Source organism: Camellia sinensis, chromosome 3 (genome assembly GCF_055761805.1).
Source record: "Camellia sinensis isolate YWXY chromosome 3, ASM5576180v1, whole genome shotgun sequence".
NCBI lineage: Eukaryota > Viridiplantae > Streptophyta > Magnoliopsida > Ericales > Theaceae > Camellia > Camellia sinensis.
Genome location: NC_138963.1, coordinates 88,470,340 through 88,488,539, shown reverse-complemented (window position 1 = coordinate 88,488,539; position 18,200 = coordinate 88,470,340).

Genomic DNA, 18,200 nt, shown 5'->3' with positions numbered 1-18,200 from the left:
TTATTAAAATTGAGCCTAAAAATAGGCCCAATAACCCACCAAATAAAGAGCTAAGTGCATCTTCACCAAGGAGAGGATCTGCACTCGTTTAATTCTATTTGTGGATTGGTAAGTTTAGAATTTGGCAGGCTCTTGATATCATTATACTTACCAATGATATAACGAGGATCTGAAAATAGAATGATATCACAATACTTACCTGCCAAATTATGATATAACCATCTATTAAGTTAAGTATAAACGAGTGCAGATCCTCGTTATATCCAAATTATGATCTCGTTATATCCAAATTACGAGTTAAGTATATCATTATACTTACCTGCCAAATTCTAATGATATCATTATATCCTCCCCATAATGAATAATCTATTCTATTCTATCAGATTTTAAATTCTTCTATTTTGTATGATTGTAATGCATATGATTGTAATGGAATATTTTTGAGTAATATTATATATTTGATGATGTAATGAAAAATGTACCTAATCTAGTTTAGACTAACATCATATTCATGGTTTTTAGTTCTTATTGAGTAAGAGTGATAAATGAGTCAAACAGTCAATTGTTTAAGTTTTAATTGAAAATTTTAATGAGTTTTAAAATTTGTTTAAGTTTGGTTCGTTAAACTTTCGAGCTAATATTAAACAAGTTTTTGTCAAATCAACCTCATGTTATTTGATATTTTTATATAATTTTAAATTTATCCAACAAAGTCAAACAAGTAATTAACTGTTCAAACTTAGAGAAGAGTATTGGCTCGTTAGCCCGCCCAACCTGCACAGTCCAATCCTACATTTTCAAAGCTTGGTAATATTAATCTAATCCATAGGGTCAGGTTGTGCCGGTATTTTAGGCTTGTTAAATTAATGGGTTAGGCTTGAGATTTAGGTATGTTGCCTGGTCTGGCCCAATCCACTAATATATCTATTTATTTTATTTTATTTGTATAATATATTGGAAATATATAGTTTTTAATTTAAGATATTTTTCAATTTTATTTAAAACCTTTCAAGTTTCAATTTTGGGTAAATTACACTTATCTCCCTTGAGATTAATAAAATTATAGAAACTTTCCTTGAGGTTTAGTTTTTAATTGCACTATCCTCCCTTGAGGTTTAATGAAATGTAGAACATTTCCAAAAGTTTTGAAATGGTAGAAACCTCCCCTGAGGTTTAATCAAATTGCATAAGCCTTTCCTAAGATTTCTGAAATGACATACACTTCTCTTGAAATTTAGATTTTTATTACTGATTCCCTCTTCTGTTACTTTATTACAAAAAATAACAGAAAATATTGATATCATTAAATAATTTAATTATATTTTCAATTTACCATTTAAAATTGTGTCCAATTACAAAGAAGTAAGAAATATAACTTCTATTCTCTCTTTTTATTATGCCTATAATTACTATGGATTGTATGTACCTCCTTTATCGAAAACCCTCTGACATCATTACAAAAATAACAAAAAATATTCACATCATCAAATAATTTAATTACATTTTCAATTTTACCCTTTAAAATTGTGTCAAATTACAAAGTGATAAAAAAAAAAAAAAAAAACAATTTCTATTGGGGTTTTGTATAAACAAGCATTCATTCATTTATTTATTTATTTTGTAACTGGATATAATTTTAAAAGGTAAATTAAAAATATAATTAAATTTTTTAATGACGTCAATATTTTTTTTGTAATTTTTTACAATAAAATAACAGAATAGAGAATCAGTAATAAAAAGCTAAACCTCAAAAGAGGTTTTTGTCATTTAGAGAACCTTAGGAAATGTTTCTACAATTTAATTAAACCTCATAGGAGATCAGTGTAATTGAAAATTAACCTCAAGAGATATTTCTATCATTTTAGAAATGTTAGGAAAGATTTCCACATTTTATTAAATTTCAAGAGAGCTCAATACAATTAAAAAATAAACCTCAATGGAGGTTTAAACCTTAAAGGGAGGTTTAAGTGAAATTTCTGAAATTTCATTAAGCGAGGTAAGTGTAATTTACCCTTCATTTTCTTGTACACAGACACAGTGCCGACTCCACCCAAACACGGAAAAAAAACTTCAATCACATGGCCTCCTCCTCCTCCTCCTCCCACTGTTATAGCTTTATTTTTTCAGTATTTTTTTTAAGCCTTTATCAATCTATTAAAATAAAAAAGGGTTTTTTTTTTTTAGGTTCCTTTTTTTTCTCCATTTAACAACTCATATATATATATATATATATATATATCATAGACAGGCTTGGAAAATTATAAGTTTTTTAGGATTGAGCTTGGGTTGACCATATAAGCTTGATATTTGGGGTAGACCGGGTGTTCCAAGAGTATTGAGTCTTTATTCATAATGGATAATAATGAAACATAGGATTTATTTGGTGCTACTTCCTATAAGTTGAACATATATAATAAAAATATAAAAGTTAAAAACCCATATACTTTAACTTCTAAATAATTAATTTTTTTGTGAATGTTATTTAAATTATTTTTATTTCATAAATTATAAGCAGAAGTTACAACAAACATATTAACACAAGCAATGATGGATCTACCGCACCCCCAAAAATTTGAAAATAATCATATATTATACTAAAAAATTTAAAATAATTAAAAATTATAAGTATTTGTACTATCAAACGTGCTTTTGCATCTCCATAGTGATAATTATAGATTCGTCCATGAACACAAACTTCCCTTCAATACAAAATTTGGACTGGAGGGTATTATTTGGGCCCATGGGCCCATTACGGATTTTATTTTGATGAATCGAACTGTTCAATTTATTGTATTTGTATCCAAATAAATAGACAACAAGTGTGTTTTTAAAAATAGACTATCTATTTATTTATTTTTGTGACAAACGTGATAAATTAAATATGTCATGATTATTGAATCAATCTAATTTTTTTGTGTAAGACATACATGAAAGTTCCTAAAAAATGAACGAATCAGATTGTCAAAACAGTACCAATGATGAACCCCTCAAACTCGGACAACACCCTTCTACTCAAGCACTAGACGAAAGCCTAACCCAGAAGAAAAATGCTATGGGCATTGATTTGTACATATGTGCACAGATCAAATGGAATTGGGGTGGTTGTTGTGCCTCCCGCACAGTAGCAACTATTGTATAGCTAATGGGCCTAATTTTTGAGCCCATTTTGATAATTCAAATCGTTTATTTTTTATGATACATCGAGTATAAAAAATCAAACTAATTGGATATCGATAGCTCTTTCATTGAATCGCATTTGTCTATTTAAAAATGGTATATTAGTACTTAATACTATATTTAAATGCTCTAGGCCCCTAATTTTAAAAAAAATCATAAAGTTGCAAAAAAAATAAAAATAAAAATTGAAAAGTTAAAAAAATGAAATGTCACATTATACATATCAATTAATTATATATATATATATATATATATTCACAATCATCTATTCAACTAAAATCCATTCTAAACACACCAACTTTTTTTACCTCATTAAAAAGTTTTAAAAAAAATAAAATTACTAAAAAAATAAAATTGCCAAACAGACACTCAGTAAGCTAAAGTTAAAATTACACTCACTCCCACTTTTAGATAATCAATTTTTTTTTTTTTCAATTTACTTAAATTACTTATATGAGAGATTTATTTATAAATATCATTTAGAAGATTTATAGCCCAATAAGTCTACAAAGTATTCTTGTGTTCCACCTAATCCCATATATTTGAACTTATATTTCAATGGGTCTTTTTTTCCCATATTAAAAGTATTATGTGTACTATTTTACCCTTGTAAATTTTTATTATATAATATATATATATATATATATATTACCATATATCTAGAAGAGAGAAAATTATTATGAAACACATTTCAATTATTATATATATAAAATACTATATATAAATATAAAAGATTATTATTTTTAGTAATTTCTTTACCTCAATATAAGGGATTCACTTGATCAAAAATCTTTCTTTACAATTATTTTACAATAAAGTCCTGCCATGGAAGAACATTTGGAAGAAAATGTTAGTTATACATGTAGATCAATGATAGAGATGATGATGCACTCACAATAGAGATGATAGTAAATCAGCGATGAACAATCGTTTTTTTGCCATTATTATAAATAAACTGTAATCTCTTTGTCGGTTCGTGTAGCCACCGATATTGTATAGTTTATTCACTGGTATTATACTAGAGCTGATTATATATAGATTTTTCTAAAAAGGTATGTCACTATGTATGAACTATTTGATAATTATATATATATTGTTTGGTGATTTGTTATATATTGATTGTTACTATACTTTTTGGTTGAACAATCATTTTTATTTTCATTGAACAATCGAAATAGTCGATTTTCAGTTTTTTAATTTTATTGCGTGTTTTCACTTTGTAGTGTGAATGTTCACATGGGTACGAGTTTAGTTTTTTTAAGACTAATTGTATGTTAATTGTAAACTATGAACATTCACATTGTATTGTGATATGAATTTTGTTTTTTCGAAAGTTTAGTTGTATATTTGTTATTTTTGTTACTATATTTGTTGGTTGAACAATAATTTTTATTACCATTGAAATCGAAATAGTTTATTTTCACTTTTTTTTTCAATTTCGTTATATATTTTTACGTTACAGTGTGAATGTTCACGTTGGTATAAGTGTAGTTTTTTAAGGGTAGTTGTATGTTAATTATAAACTGTGAATATTCACATTGTATTTTGATATGAGCTTTATTTTTTTGAAGATTAGTTATATGTTTGTTGTTTATTATGAATATTCACACTGTACTTTGATATGTATTTTTGTTTTTTGGAAAATTAGTTATATATTTGTAGTCATAGTAGCACAAACATAATGTGTACATAGAGATGTGAATGTTCACACATTCATGTAATATTGAATGTGCATACAGTTTCGTGAGGAGATATTATTTATTAGCATGCATTTATAATGTGAAAGTTCACATCAACATGTAGTACGAGATTTTTAGAAGGTAGATGATTTAGAATTTTGAGAATGTGGGAGATTTTTTTTTTTTTTTTTTTTTTTTTGTGCAGTAAGGGAGCAATTTTCTCCCCAAGAATGAGAGAGAGATTTTCTCCATGAAATAAATGAGAGATTTTCCCCTTGGAATGAAAGATTTCCCTAGAATGATGAGAGATTTTCTTTATGAAATAAGGGAGAGATGTTCTCCATAGAATAATGAATTGATGTTATTTATTGTGTATTAATTTCAAAATAAAAACAAGCGTATAAAGTTGGAAGGGTGATTTTGTCATATTACACCAATTAAGATTTAATGAAATACTAAAAAAAAATATGAATTAAATGAAACATAAATCTTAATAATGAGATTTATTAAGAACACTCTCTATTTATATCTAACAAGTTGTAATTAAAATTGCAATAAATAATTTAACACAAATTCCCAAAATAAAATAATATAAAAAACCTATAAACAGCTTAACTGAGCTACGCCATACAACCATGGTTCATTTAATTCCCACTCTACGTTTAAGTCAAATGATTGTAACGGCTATTGTGACTTTTCATAAGAAAATATTTTCCAGTGAAAATTACACAAAAGTTAATTAAAAATTAAAATTAATAACAAGAAAAGACCATGCAGCTTTAATTTTTTCAGCTACTTGTTTCAGTACATCTTTTTAGCTTCCTCATAACAAAAGTTTCACTTATTTATTTACGCACTACAACAAATTATATTTTTGGCAATTAAATTTTTAGTTACAAAAAGTCATATGTTAGTCACCAAAATGTTTGCCAACTAAACTTTTCAATCGCCAGCTTTGTCGCTAGATGATTGTCAAGAAAGGTATTGGCAACTAAAAATTATTTAGTCGGTGAAAGTCTTCAATTGGCGACTATTTTTTTAGTCGCCAAAAGTTTTCAATTGGCGACTAAAAATTATTTAGTCACTGAAAGTCTTCAATTGGGGACTAATTTTTTAGCCGCCAAAAGTTCATAATAAATTTAACATTATATTTTCAATGACTAAAATTTTTTGTCGCCAAAAACTTAACCATTTAGGGCGACCAAACTTTTAGTTACTAATTTTCTTTTTTATTCATCTTATTTCTTTTAGCTACTAAATGGTTTAGTCGCCTAACGTCTAATTTTTTGTTTAGCTACTAAAATTTTAGTCGCCAAAAGCACTTTTTTTTTTTTGGCTGCTAAATCATTAGTTGCCTAAAGTTTTTTTTGTTTATGCCTACTAAATATTTAGTTGCCCAAAGATTTGTTTCCATTTAATTCTTTTTTTGGCTACTAACTATTTAGTCGCTTAGAATATTTATTCCATTTTCAACTACCAATTGTTTAGTCGTCAAAAACATCATTTTATGTTTTTTTTTTAATCAATTTGTCCACAACCTGTATATATCTCATGCAACCTGCAACATGTATACAAACAAAACAATACATATATATTATCATCAATTCCACAATCTGCATCTATTTCACTTACAACCATCTAAACAAAAGAATAACTTTTAATGTCAACATTGCATACAAACCAAATATATTCCAACTTAAAATAATAATTTCATACAAAACAAATAATCATACGAGCTACCGGTGATATCCATACATCAACTATATATAAAATCAATATACTTAAAAAATTCACTAGAATAAATCAACCTCAACAAGAGCAATCATAGCTGCAACCATCATTATAAAAGCATCCTTAGCATTTACAGTGGAAGTCCCCTATTGCCATGGATATGGAAACCTTATCCTGAATGTTGAGAAGTAACAGAAGCCCTTATAACAAGTGAAGCATAAAACCAAAGTTGGCAAGAGAAAATCATTTGTAGTGCTTAAATAATGTTCATGTCCCCCAAGAGCATGATATGAAACACATAATTCATCTTTTGACATTAGAATTATGCATGTAAAACCTTGACCAAATGCAGAATGAAGAAGAATAGTGGAAGTTAAATAAAGGGACACTTACCAATCAATTGTATTAACTGGACTTATTTACCTATAGGTCCTTATAGATAAATTTATTAATGTAAATTTATTCATAAAAACAAGAGAGATTGATAAATTTATCACTTATTTGATGATCAAGTTTGTTTTTCAAATCTCTAGTGTGTCACATAATTCATATCTACACCTAATATCTTTCAAAATCAAGCACCTACGATGCCCGCTTATGATCTAGTTTTCTTCCCTTTATGATCTTCTGTCAATAACACTTCATGGTTGTCCATTACTTTGGGAAGAACCACTCAGCAATCTCCAGCCATCAAAGAACTTATTTCCACCACAAACTTGTCACCACAATCCAATGTTCATGATTCACGACCACATGGTCAAACACAACAAATATCTAAAAGCCACCCAATTCCTGCCTCTCAAAGACCCAACAAAATCAATGATAACCTCAAAGCCAATGAACAAGGTGCAAGTATTTAAAAAGGAACAAACAATTGGGCCATTGACTAACCTAAGCATGAGATCCCTTTATCGCATTGTCATACCTATCAGTGTTTGCTTAATTTAGTTTTCAGATAAATGATTCAAGTTATTTCACTCACATTGTCCACTAATATAATTTTAGGTCACCAATTCCACAACTTTTGGCAACTAATTTTTTTTTTGTCACCAAATTTGATGGCCAAAAGTGCAAATTGTTGTAGTGGCGTCATCTAAACATAATAAAGCACATACAAACAAGGATCCTTCAAGCATAAGGCATACTCACATGTGCCACTTTTTTACAAGAAAAATGAAGAAAATTTTATTTTAATTATTTTTTTAGATAAGGAAAAAAAAATCTTTATTGTAAAACCGATAAGAAAATTGGATCAATCTCGTACAGCGGTGGTAGAAGATTTCATAAAGAGATGGCAAATTTTCGTAGGAGGAAGAATCCTAATCTCCATAAAGGAAAAGAAAAAATGCTCACAAATGAGGGATATATGTGGCAAAATCATACACATATATAATATAATCATATGTGTATGGATATATAGCGGAATAAAATTATATTAACCTCCTTCAGCCATTGTTGATCAAGTTGTGTGATGTGTGTATTTCTTATAAATCTCTCAATATTATATCACTCACCTTACACTTTAGGAATAAGCGCCTTCTAACCTATGCAGAACTAGAGTGCCTTATTGATGGAAAACCACAAGCTTATTTATAACTACTAGGTCAAAGACCCTTATCAGATAAACCTTGTTAGTTTCCTTCCATCAAGGAAACTTAATTAGTGGAAATTGATAAGCCTTAGTCAAACCACCATTTAGAGTTCTTGATATTTTAAGCAACCTCAATAATTATCACCCATAATTATCAAAAGATAAATATGCATATACATATATATAATTTACAAATATTAATATGTATGTGGGCCACATTAAGTCTCCTCTTGTGGTGTACCAGGCATTGAACATTGTGCAATTATGCATTCTTCTTTAAGAAACCTAGCAAATGGACCAGGTATTTGTCCAGATTCTGTGTACCTTCCATAATATTCTCCACTCCTATCTAATCTCACGATTTTAATGTTCTTTTATGTTTGTTTCTCTACCTTAGCTTTATCGACTTTAAAAGCATCAAGTGCCTTAGCCTTATCGAATAAAAGATAGAGATACATATATCACGTATGATCATTAATAAATGAGACAAAATATCTCTGACCATTGAAACAAGGTGGAGTAAATGGTCCACAGAGGTCTGTGCGTATGATCTCAAGAATATTAGAACACCTTTTGGCATCTTTAGTGGACTTGTTGGTTTGCTTTCCCTTAATGCAATCCACACAAGTACCAAAATTGGTAAAATCAAGAGTATTTAAAACTCCATCGTTCACTAATCTTTTTATCCTTTCTATTGAGATATGTCCCAATCTTCTATGCCATAACATAGAGGAGTTCTCATGGGTAATGCTTCTCTTTATGCCAATTCCATCATGTAAGGTTAAAAGACTATTTTCATATGAAAGATCCAAATCAAATTTATATAAACCATTAGTTAAAAAACCATTGCCAATAATGGCATTATTTTTCAATAAATTGAAACTCGAACTAACAACATTAAATGTATATCCAAAAGGTACTAATTTTGAAATCGAAACTAAATTTCTAGAAAATGATGGAACATAAAAAGTGTTTTTAAAATCCAAAACAAAGCCATAATTTAAAATCAGTCTGAAAGTTCCCACAGCCTCTACATGTGAATGCATCACATTTCCCATATAGATGCCTTGTTCACTTGTTGTCAGTTTCTTTAGGCTGAGAAAGCCCTGCATAGTATTGGCAACATGAATTGTAGAACTAGAATCAATCCACCATGTATTATTAGCAACTTTAACAAAGTTAGATTCATAACACACAAGAGAGAATAGATTACATCTTTTTCTCGAGCCATTTCTTGTACTTGGGATAATCCTTCTTCATGTGTCCCTTTTTCTTGCAAAAGAAGCATTCACCTTTATTTCCATAACGCTTCATTTGCGCTTTCTGTTGTGAAATAGTTTTGTCTTTTTGGCCTTTTCCTTTTCCATGAAATGCAAGATTGGCAGTCTCTAGTTTTTCATGCTTCAATCTCTCTTCCTCTTGAACACACAAGGCCAAAAGTTCATTTACTAACAATTTCTCCTTCTGTGTGTTATAGGAAATTTTGAAAGCACTATATTCCATAGGAAGAGAGTTAAGGATAAAATGTACTAAGAACGACTCAGAAATCTCTATCTCCAATGTTTTAAGTTGAGCTACAATGTCCTACATTTCCATAGTGTGTTCACACACACCTTTTGAACCATTAAGCCTCATGCCTAAGAGCTTCTTCATTAGGTTGTTGGCTAATGCCTTATCAGATGTCACAAAATGCTTTCCAATAGCCTTCATGAAAACCTTAACCTTGTTGCAGTCAAGGATTGAACCCCTAATGCCCTTATTGATATGGGACTTGATGAGCATTAAACTTAAGCGATTAGATCGCTCAAACTGCTCATAAGAAGCCCTCTCAATTAGCATACTTGATTCCATGGGAACAGGTGGTTCGTCTACACGAAGCACCAAATCAAGGTCCATGGACCCCAAACTCAAAAGAACCTTATCTTTACAGTCAAAAAAATTTTCACCGCTCAAAAATGAAATATGAGATGATTTAGAACTCAATAATGTAATAGGAATAACTGCAACAACCAAGAACAAATCATGCTATGGAAAAATAAAAATAAAGTAAATTCTAATCTCCATGTCGGTAAAGATTGCAACTTGTATCGAATCTACTTAACTTTATTAATAAGACTAGTAAATATCTCTCACAAAATAAAAAAATTCCATTATATGTGGACATAGAAAATTTTTATTTTGATATTTAACTTACTATCTTATTCCAAATAAATTAATAAAACAATTATCTTTCTATGGGTAAAATAATTAATTTTACTAATTTAAATGCAAGTAATAAGATGCGATCTCATATAATTATTCTCTAACTTTATACACATAACAATAACTTAAGATACTGTGGCTATTCTCAAATTACTGTAATGCTTAACCATCTTATAAATACGACACCGTATGACCTTTAATGGAACAAAACACAAACCCAAATATAATGGTCCCAAGATATTTAATTTCTGTAAACTATTCCACAACTATTGAATTTTTTTTTTTAAAAAAAAAATCCATTTAAAATCACTTTATAAATGGACGGTTTATAATAGAAGACATCAATCATCATGTAAATGCACAAATAATATTATGTGTTTTCTGTATATAAAAAATATATATATAAATATAGCTTGATGTTTGATGATGATCAAAACTCATTACGAACACTGTAATATTCAGATCAGTTTGGAGCCCTGTTTATTAGGCTAGAAATTCTATGCATATATATAACAAGGCAACCAACAATTGCCTGTATGTAAGCTATGTAAGCATTAATTTGGAAACTGTTAACACATTTGATATAAAACAAATTGATATAAATCCAAATTATAGATTATCCTAGTCATGATGAAGGACAAACAACTATACAATTGCAAAAGGAGATTGACAAAAAATTTATAAGAACGTCAACAAGGTGAATCTATATACTGAGCAACATGGATTTGGAGATAAGCTGATAAGCTTTGATACCACAATGTGGGAAAATCATACACATATATAATATAATCATGTGCATGGATATACAGCGGAATAAAATTATACTAACCTCCTCCAGCCATTGTTAATCAAGTTGTGTGATGTGTGTATTTCTTCTGAATCTCTCAATATTATATCACTCACCTTACACTTTAGGAATAAGTGTCTTCTAACCTATGCAGAACTTGAGTGCCTTATTGATGGAAAACCATAGGCCTGTTTATAACTGCTAGGTTAGAAACCCTTATCAGATAGATACATTATTAGATGAACCTTGTTAGTTTCCTTCCATCTGTAGACACCCCACTTTTGACCGTCCTCAAGACTTGGACGTCACCGTTTGAACACTCGGTGATTATCCTTGTTTGTGTTCGTTTGGAGTTCCCGGAGGCCTCGGCTCGCGTGCCTTGCCTCAGGATCTCCGAACTCGACCGTTTAGTGTCTGGTTTTGCACCAAACACTTGCATCTTGCCTTTGAGAGACAGGGTGGGGCTTGTAGACCATCCCCACCCATCACCGGCAGTGGCTAGATGCCACCGGCTGGTTTTTGCTGCCACCGGCAATATAGTTTGCCGGCCGGCACTCTTTGTTGCCGGTCAGCACTATTTGTTGCCGACCGGCACTCTTTTTGGCCAAGATGGCATTTTTAGCCGGCCGATTGCTGTTCATCTGCTTTTGCAGATATTTTTAGACAGCTGTATTGCTTTTGCTCCCCTCCATACACGTGTATGGAGGGATCTCCCTCTTGCAAAGCTTGTCTTGTAAGCTTTACAAGAGGCATATAGAGAGGAGCTCTCTCTAAGGCAAGGGAGGGCTTTTAGACATTTTTGGGAGAGAAAAACACAGACCAAGCTCTGGTTTTTCTAGGGTTAGGGTTAGATATACACTCTCTATCTCTCTTTCCCTCTTATTTGTACACTAGGTGTTTTGTGTCTCACTATTGCACACAAACACCTAGTGTTTCACCTTCCTCTTGGAGCTGAGGTTCTAAAGAGTGTGTTTTGAGATTTTGGTGTTGGATTCAAGCTCAAGGAGGCCATTGGAGCACCATTTGTGAAGGGGTCTTCAAGGGTGAGATTCTAGTCTTTTTTTTTTCCCATTCTTGCATTAATTTTATACCTATCTTAGAGCTATTTTTGTGCTTATTGTATAACATAAAAAAGTTCTGTTTTTAGGCCCTCTTTATTGTTTATTAAGAGTGTTTTGTTGTTTGAGGGTTGTTGACCACCCTTAGGCCTCAAAAGGCCTCATTTTGAGCCATTTTGTGTTAGCTCCGGGATTTTGGTGTTGAGGTCTCTTCACCACTGAAATCTTGAGGGATTTCAGTGGTGAAGATGATGCCTTGAAGTCCCAAGAAGGAGAGGGCCACCCCCTCTCCTTGTTGTCCTTGAAAAGGGCATATTTTGGCCTCCTAAGGAAGCCTATGCTTGAGTGTGTGTTGAGCCTGTTTGGTTTGTTTTTCATGCTTATATATCCATAATATAACATGATTTCAAGTTGGTTTTGGAACTTCATGCATGCTTAGCATAGTTGCCATGTAATGCCTTATTTGTGCCTTAACATGTTCTAGGTTGTTAGCCTTTGTTGGAGCATGTTTTAGGCTTAGTCTTGTGAAGATTTTGTGCATATCTTGCCATGTTTTAGCTCTATCCATAGTCGTTTGGGTTGATCTTTGCATGCTTGATATAGCTCCTTTGTGTTTGGGCTTGTTAGCCTTGAGTATGTGCATGTGTAGCATGCCATCTTTGCATTGTTTTGATGATTTGGAATCATCCTACATGCTTTTTTTTCAGTCCCATTTCCATGCTTGTTGGATTGCCCTACATGTCTCTTTAATGCTTTGAAAGCATGTGTTGCAATGCTCCACGTTTTGGCCATGGTGTATGCCTTTGTATTTGGGCCATTTAGATGCCATCTAAAGAGTCCTTTAGCCTTGTTTTAACGTGCTATAAACCTGTTTTTGGTCGCTTAATGCATGCCTTGTTTGGTCTTGTCAAGTGTAGTTCAATGCCTCATTGATTTGCTTTGAACACTTAGGCCATTTGTTGCATGCTTGACTTGATTTATAACTTGATTTGGCATCATTTTATAGTATGATTTCAGAGCTTGTGTTGCATGCTTTTAGTCCACAAATGCCTCTTTCAAGTGTGCTTGAATGTTGTTTGATTTGTGCTTAAGTGTTAGTCCTTGCATGCATGTGTGTGTACATGTCATTTAGCCCTCACTTTTTAGCACATTGGCTACTGTTTTGGGCCTTATTAGAGCTGCCTAATTCATGTATAAGTCCATCTTGCCATCCATTTACATCACCATATGTATGCTTGCATGATTGCGTAAGTGCCTTGCCATGTCATGTTGCATTCCTAGCTTGTATGCCTAGGTCACATTGCATCTTGCATGCATGCCTTGTTCCTTGAATTGGTGATAGGAATTGGGCCTAATTTGTTTGATTGGTGTGCATGCATTTGAAATCAAAGTTGCATACTTGGTTCCTCGGGCCATCATGCATGGAAATGCGTGATTGGTGGTCCGAGAACCGAGGCACATGTCCCTTTGAGTCATCACAATGATAAGAGACATGGTTGGTGCATACATGCCTTGAAATATGCTGCCATGCCTTGTTTTGCCCTCTGTTGCTGTGAATTGCAGGTCCTGCAGACTTTCTTTGCCGACCGGCAGTGTAAGGTGCCGGCCGGCAACCTTTTCTCTGCCGACAGCTTCAATTTTGTGCCGATGGACATATACCAGTGCCGGTGGTGATTCCACCCAGCCGGTGGTACTCCCCAGTGCCTAGGGATGTAACCCTGAGGTTCTTGACAGCCTCCAGAAGAGTGAAAGGAAGGAAAACAGAGGCAGCTTGTGCATGGTGGCGCGCTTCTCGAGGCGTTTTCCTGTTTTAATTAGTCTATTTAATTTGTTAATTAAATTAGGCAATTTGTAATATTAATTAGCTTGCGTAGTTAATTAATTTGTAATATTTATTTGGTCCCTCTGAGCGAGGGCAAATCTGTAATAAGTGTGCGTGAGTGTGTGTATGTCTTCCAACCTCACGTCTTTCTTCCCTTTTATTTACCTGCTTATGATGGTAGATTAGGGCACGTTTAATTCAGCATACCTTATGCTATGCATGTGTGCATCCATGCATTTGAATTACATGTATTAGGCTCGGTACATCCCGCTAACTGCATTCGTACTTCAAATAAAAAATTGAATATGTGATAATTGTGCATTTTCACATAACATGTTTAGGATAGCCGAGCCTATTCTGGTAACATTTTGCATGCGATGCATTAGGCACTTCACATGGACTTGGATCATGCATGTTTGCTAACAAGTTCTTTGTTTTGGCACGGAGTACTATGTAAGTATTTCCGCTTTAGCATATCACATGAGTGTGAATGTTACCATGACAGCATGCTTAACATGTGGCTAGATGCTTATATGTTATAACTGCTTGAATGCCTGTGGGTGAAGGTTGGGTTGTTTGAGTTGGAAAAACTCGTTGAAATCCGTATTTTAGCCTACTTGCGAGTAGCAAATTTCAAAGCATTTTCAAAACAAACGGATATGCAATGTTTCTTTCCAAATTAGGCAATCTAGTCTATACTTGTTTGCTGTGCGCATAACATAGTAATTCTAGGCTAATAATTGGTTTAAGAACACGTAAAGTTTTCAAAAACGGATATCACGGTTAGTAGAGGCCGGTCTTCGGACCGGGCGAAAGGGGGTGCTCATAGCTGACCTTCCCCGATCGTACCCAAGCTCCCGAGCCGAGACAACTCCGGTGATGACGGACATGTGGCCTTCGGCACCGAGTCAGGGTTTCCTAAATTCCCCCATTTTAAAATATTTAGGTGGCGACTCTGTATCTGGCAAAGCAGTCCATGTTTGGCACTACTTTTTTTCAAAAATCTGTTTCTCGAAACGATTTGCCAGATTTAGACTCTTTGGTTCAGATTAAGAACCGTGACACAAATCGAGAGTCCGAACTGTAGCGAGGTCCCCCCCCCCCCCGGCGGGCTTGTTACACCATCAAAGAAACTTAGTGGAAATTGATAGGCCTTAGCCAAACCATCATTTAGAGTTCTTGATATTTTAGGCAACCTCAATAATTATCACCCATAATGTAACGCCCCAACTTTCGGGCCGTTAAATACACACAATAATACAACACAAGTAGGGTAGATAACCAAAACATCTTAATATACATATATAACCAGAGTTAATAGCACAGATAATTCGTTTATGTTCCATTACAGGATTACCAAAACATTGCCAAACCAAAAGTCAAAAGGAAAAAAAACAACTACTCTAAGTCTTCAAATGAACCACAGCTCCAACATTTCATCTTGTTTGCCTTCGAAATAACCTTTACCATTGTAAACTGCTTCATCACTTGGCATGACACGCCATGAGCTTGGAATGCCTAGTAAAAACACGCACGCCCCCATATCTTCTATCAACCAATCAACCATACACAGAACAAAATAGGTAACATAACATACAATATTACAACAAGGGTCTATGAATTAGTAGTTAGACTAGACATCTAGAATCCCCCAAAGAGATCCTTCTATCCAACCACAAGGATTGAACACCGGACTATTCAGAACTCCCCCTTTTGCTGCTTTGTAGACCTTACCACCTATGCCCACCTCCTGGTTATTTACCGGTCAGTAACATTGATGGACCTCAAAAGGGACAGCCAAACAAGTGGGCTCGCTTACACCCAAATCGTGCCTAGGGCTCGCTTACACCCTGCACATACCATACCAAAGGGCTCGCTTATACCCCGAAACCACCGCATAGAGTCTGAATACATCCGTGTCAACCTAGGGGCTCGCTTAAACTGCTTGCGCAAGACTTAACTCATTTGGTTTTAATCCCATCATAATTCATGCCATTCATATGTATAAATTATTCCAACACTAATGTGAACGTCACCCATTGCCAACCCTTATCATTTCCCGTTTATTGGATCTTTTGCCAAGCAAGTTAGTCACATTCGGTAATTCGGTAATATAAAAGAGCATGGGACAAACATAAGAGAAGAAATATAGCCCATGATAAGCATACATAAGTATGGTAAGGCAAGCAAATAACATTAGGCATGCTTTGAAATACTTAGAGACAAATAACACAATAAAACACCATTTCCAGCACAGTTCGGTTTTGCAGGGCTAACAAGAATGCTTTGGGAAAAATACTTCTAGGTCAAATTAGGGGCTGAAATTTCACAGAAATAATAATTAACCTGTCTAGTTTTAATTCCAATTCTCAGAATTTGCACAGCACCTCCAGAAATTCATCTACAAGCTATATTCAAAAACCTGTCCAGATTTGTTACCCTTTGGAAAAACTAGCTTTCCTCTCAATCTACCCAATGATTTTCACCCAAATAAATTCCATTGGAAAGATGACTCAGAATTCTAAGTTTTGACAGAAGAACCAACATGAGATGATTTTTATGGAATTTTATAAAATTGAAAGAAGTGGACTGTTTTTCAGAGACTCAGGACCAGATTTCTAAATAAAATATCCAAGCCCTAAAACCACATAATTAGGGGCTAGTAAAATTATCACAAGCTCTAAACACACCAAATAGCCTACACTAAATTCAATTTGAAAAATAAATAGGTTTGATATTTCTTGTAAATTAGAGAAGTTGCAGCAGTGCATAATTTGGAAAATTTGTAAGGCAAAGTCACTAAATCAAACCCACACTTTCATACACATCAAAAAACCCTATATACCATTAATATGCAACACAAGAGGGTATCTAGACAATAGGATGAGATGGGTGAAAGAATTGGAGAAGACATGGAAGGGTGTGTTCGTACCTTGACCCTAGAAGGCACCGTTTTCTTCATTTTCTTTTCTTCTTTTTCTTTTCTTCTTCTTCTCTACTTCCCTCTAATCACACTCTCCTTCTCTCACCCTCTCCTTGGCTGCTGGTATGTGTGTGTGAGTGTGGAATTGAGACAAGGCTCCTAATTTATAGGAAATAAGCTTGGTCTTAGCTTAATGACTAAGGGAGCATAAATATCTAGATATTTTTATATTTTGTTTTTCAATCAATTTTCTACCAAAATATTATTTGTGACACCTATGTACATAATCAAATAAATAATATTCTATTCAAATAAATAATAAATATTCAAATAAATAATAAATAAAAGAAAAACAAAAACAAAAATAAAAATAAAAATAAAATGTATGAATTAATTTATAAACTAAGAGGTAAATAAATAAAAACCAAGTTTTAGGGTATTTCCAATTATAAGGTGGTGTTCTCGGTTAATTTCGATAATATACAGGAAAATTATTCTTTATTGGGCCATTTTGCAGACTTTTACGAAACTAGGTGCTAAAATGATATTAAACTAAGGCTCAGGGTTTCATGTGTAATTACCAAAAATTAGGGTCTCTACACATAATTATCAAAAGATAAATATACATGTAAGGATAAACAAATAAATAATATACATATATATAGTTTACAAATATTAATATGTATGTGAGCCACATTAAGTCTCCTCTTAAGAGACGTAGCTTACAATATAACCTTCACACAAATAGGATTATTACAGCAAACAATAAAAATAAAAAATTGCAAATCGAAAACAACCAGATCCAAGTAACCAAATGCATCCAAAGCTCCATTACACCACAACTTTCAACTTGAAATCTGAATATCCCACCTACGCTGGTCAAGATGGAACATTGAGGTTGAGATGGTTGCCTAGCATGAAATGAGCGTATTAAACAACATCAGTTTTCGGATTGTGAAAAGATTTGAAACTAGATATTAAAGTTTTGGGCGCGAATGTGTAAGTTTGAGCGCAAGCCAAACATCAGATTTGGAAGATCAGAAAGAGGGAGAAGCGACGCCAACACTGGTGGCCAGAGGCAGATCTAAAGGAGATGAGTCAGATCTGGTATGAGTCGCTAGTAGGGGAAATTTTATTGATTTTAAAAGAATTTATCTACCCAAAGGAGATAATTCTTGATAAATTATTCTTCCTAGTTGACTTGTTTATAGGTGCTAGAATGTGTCTTAT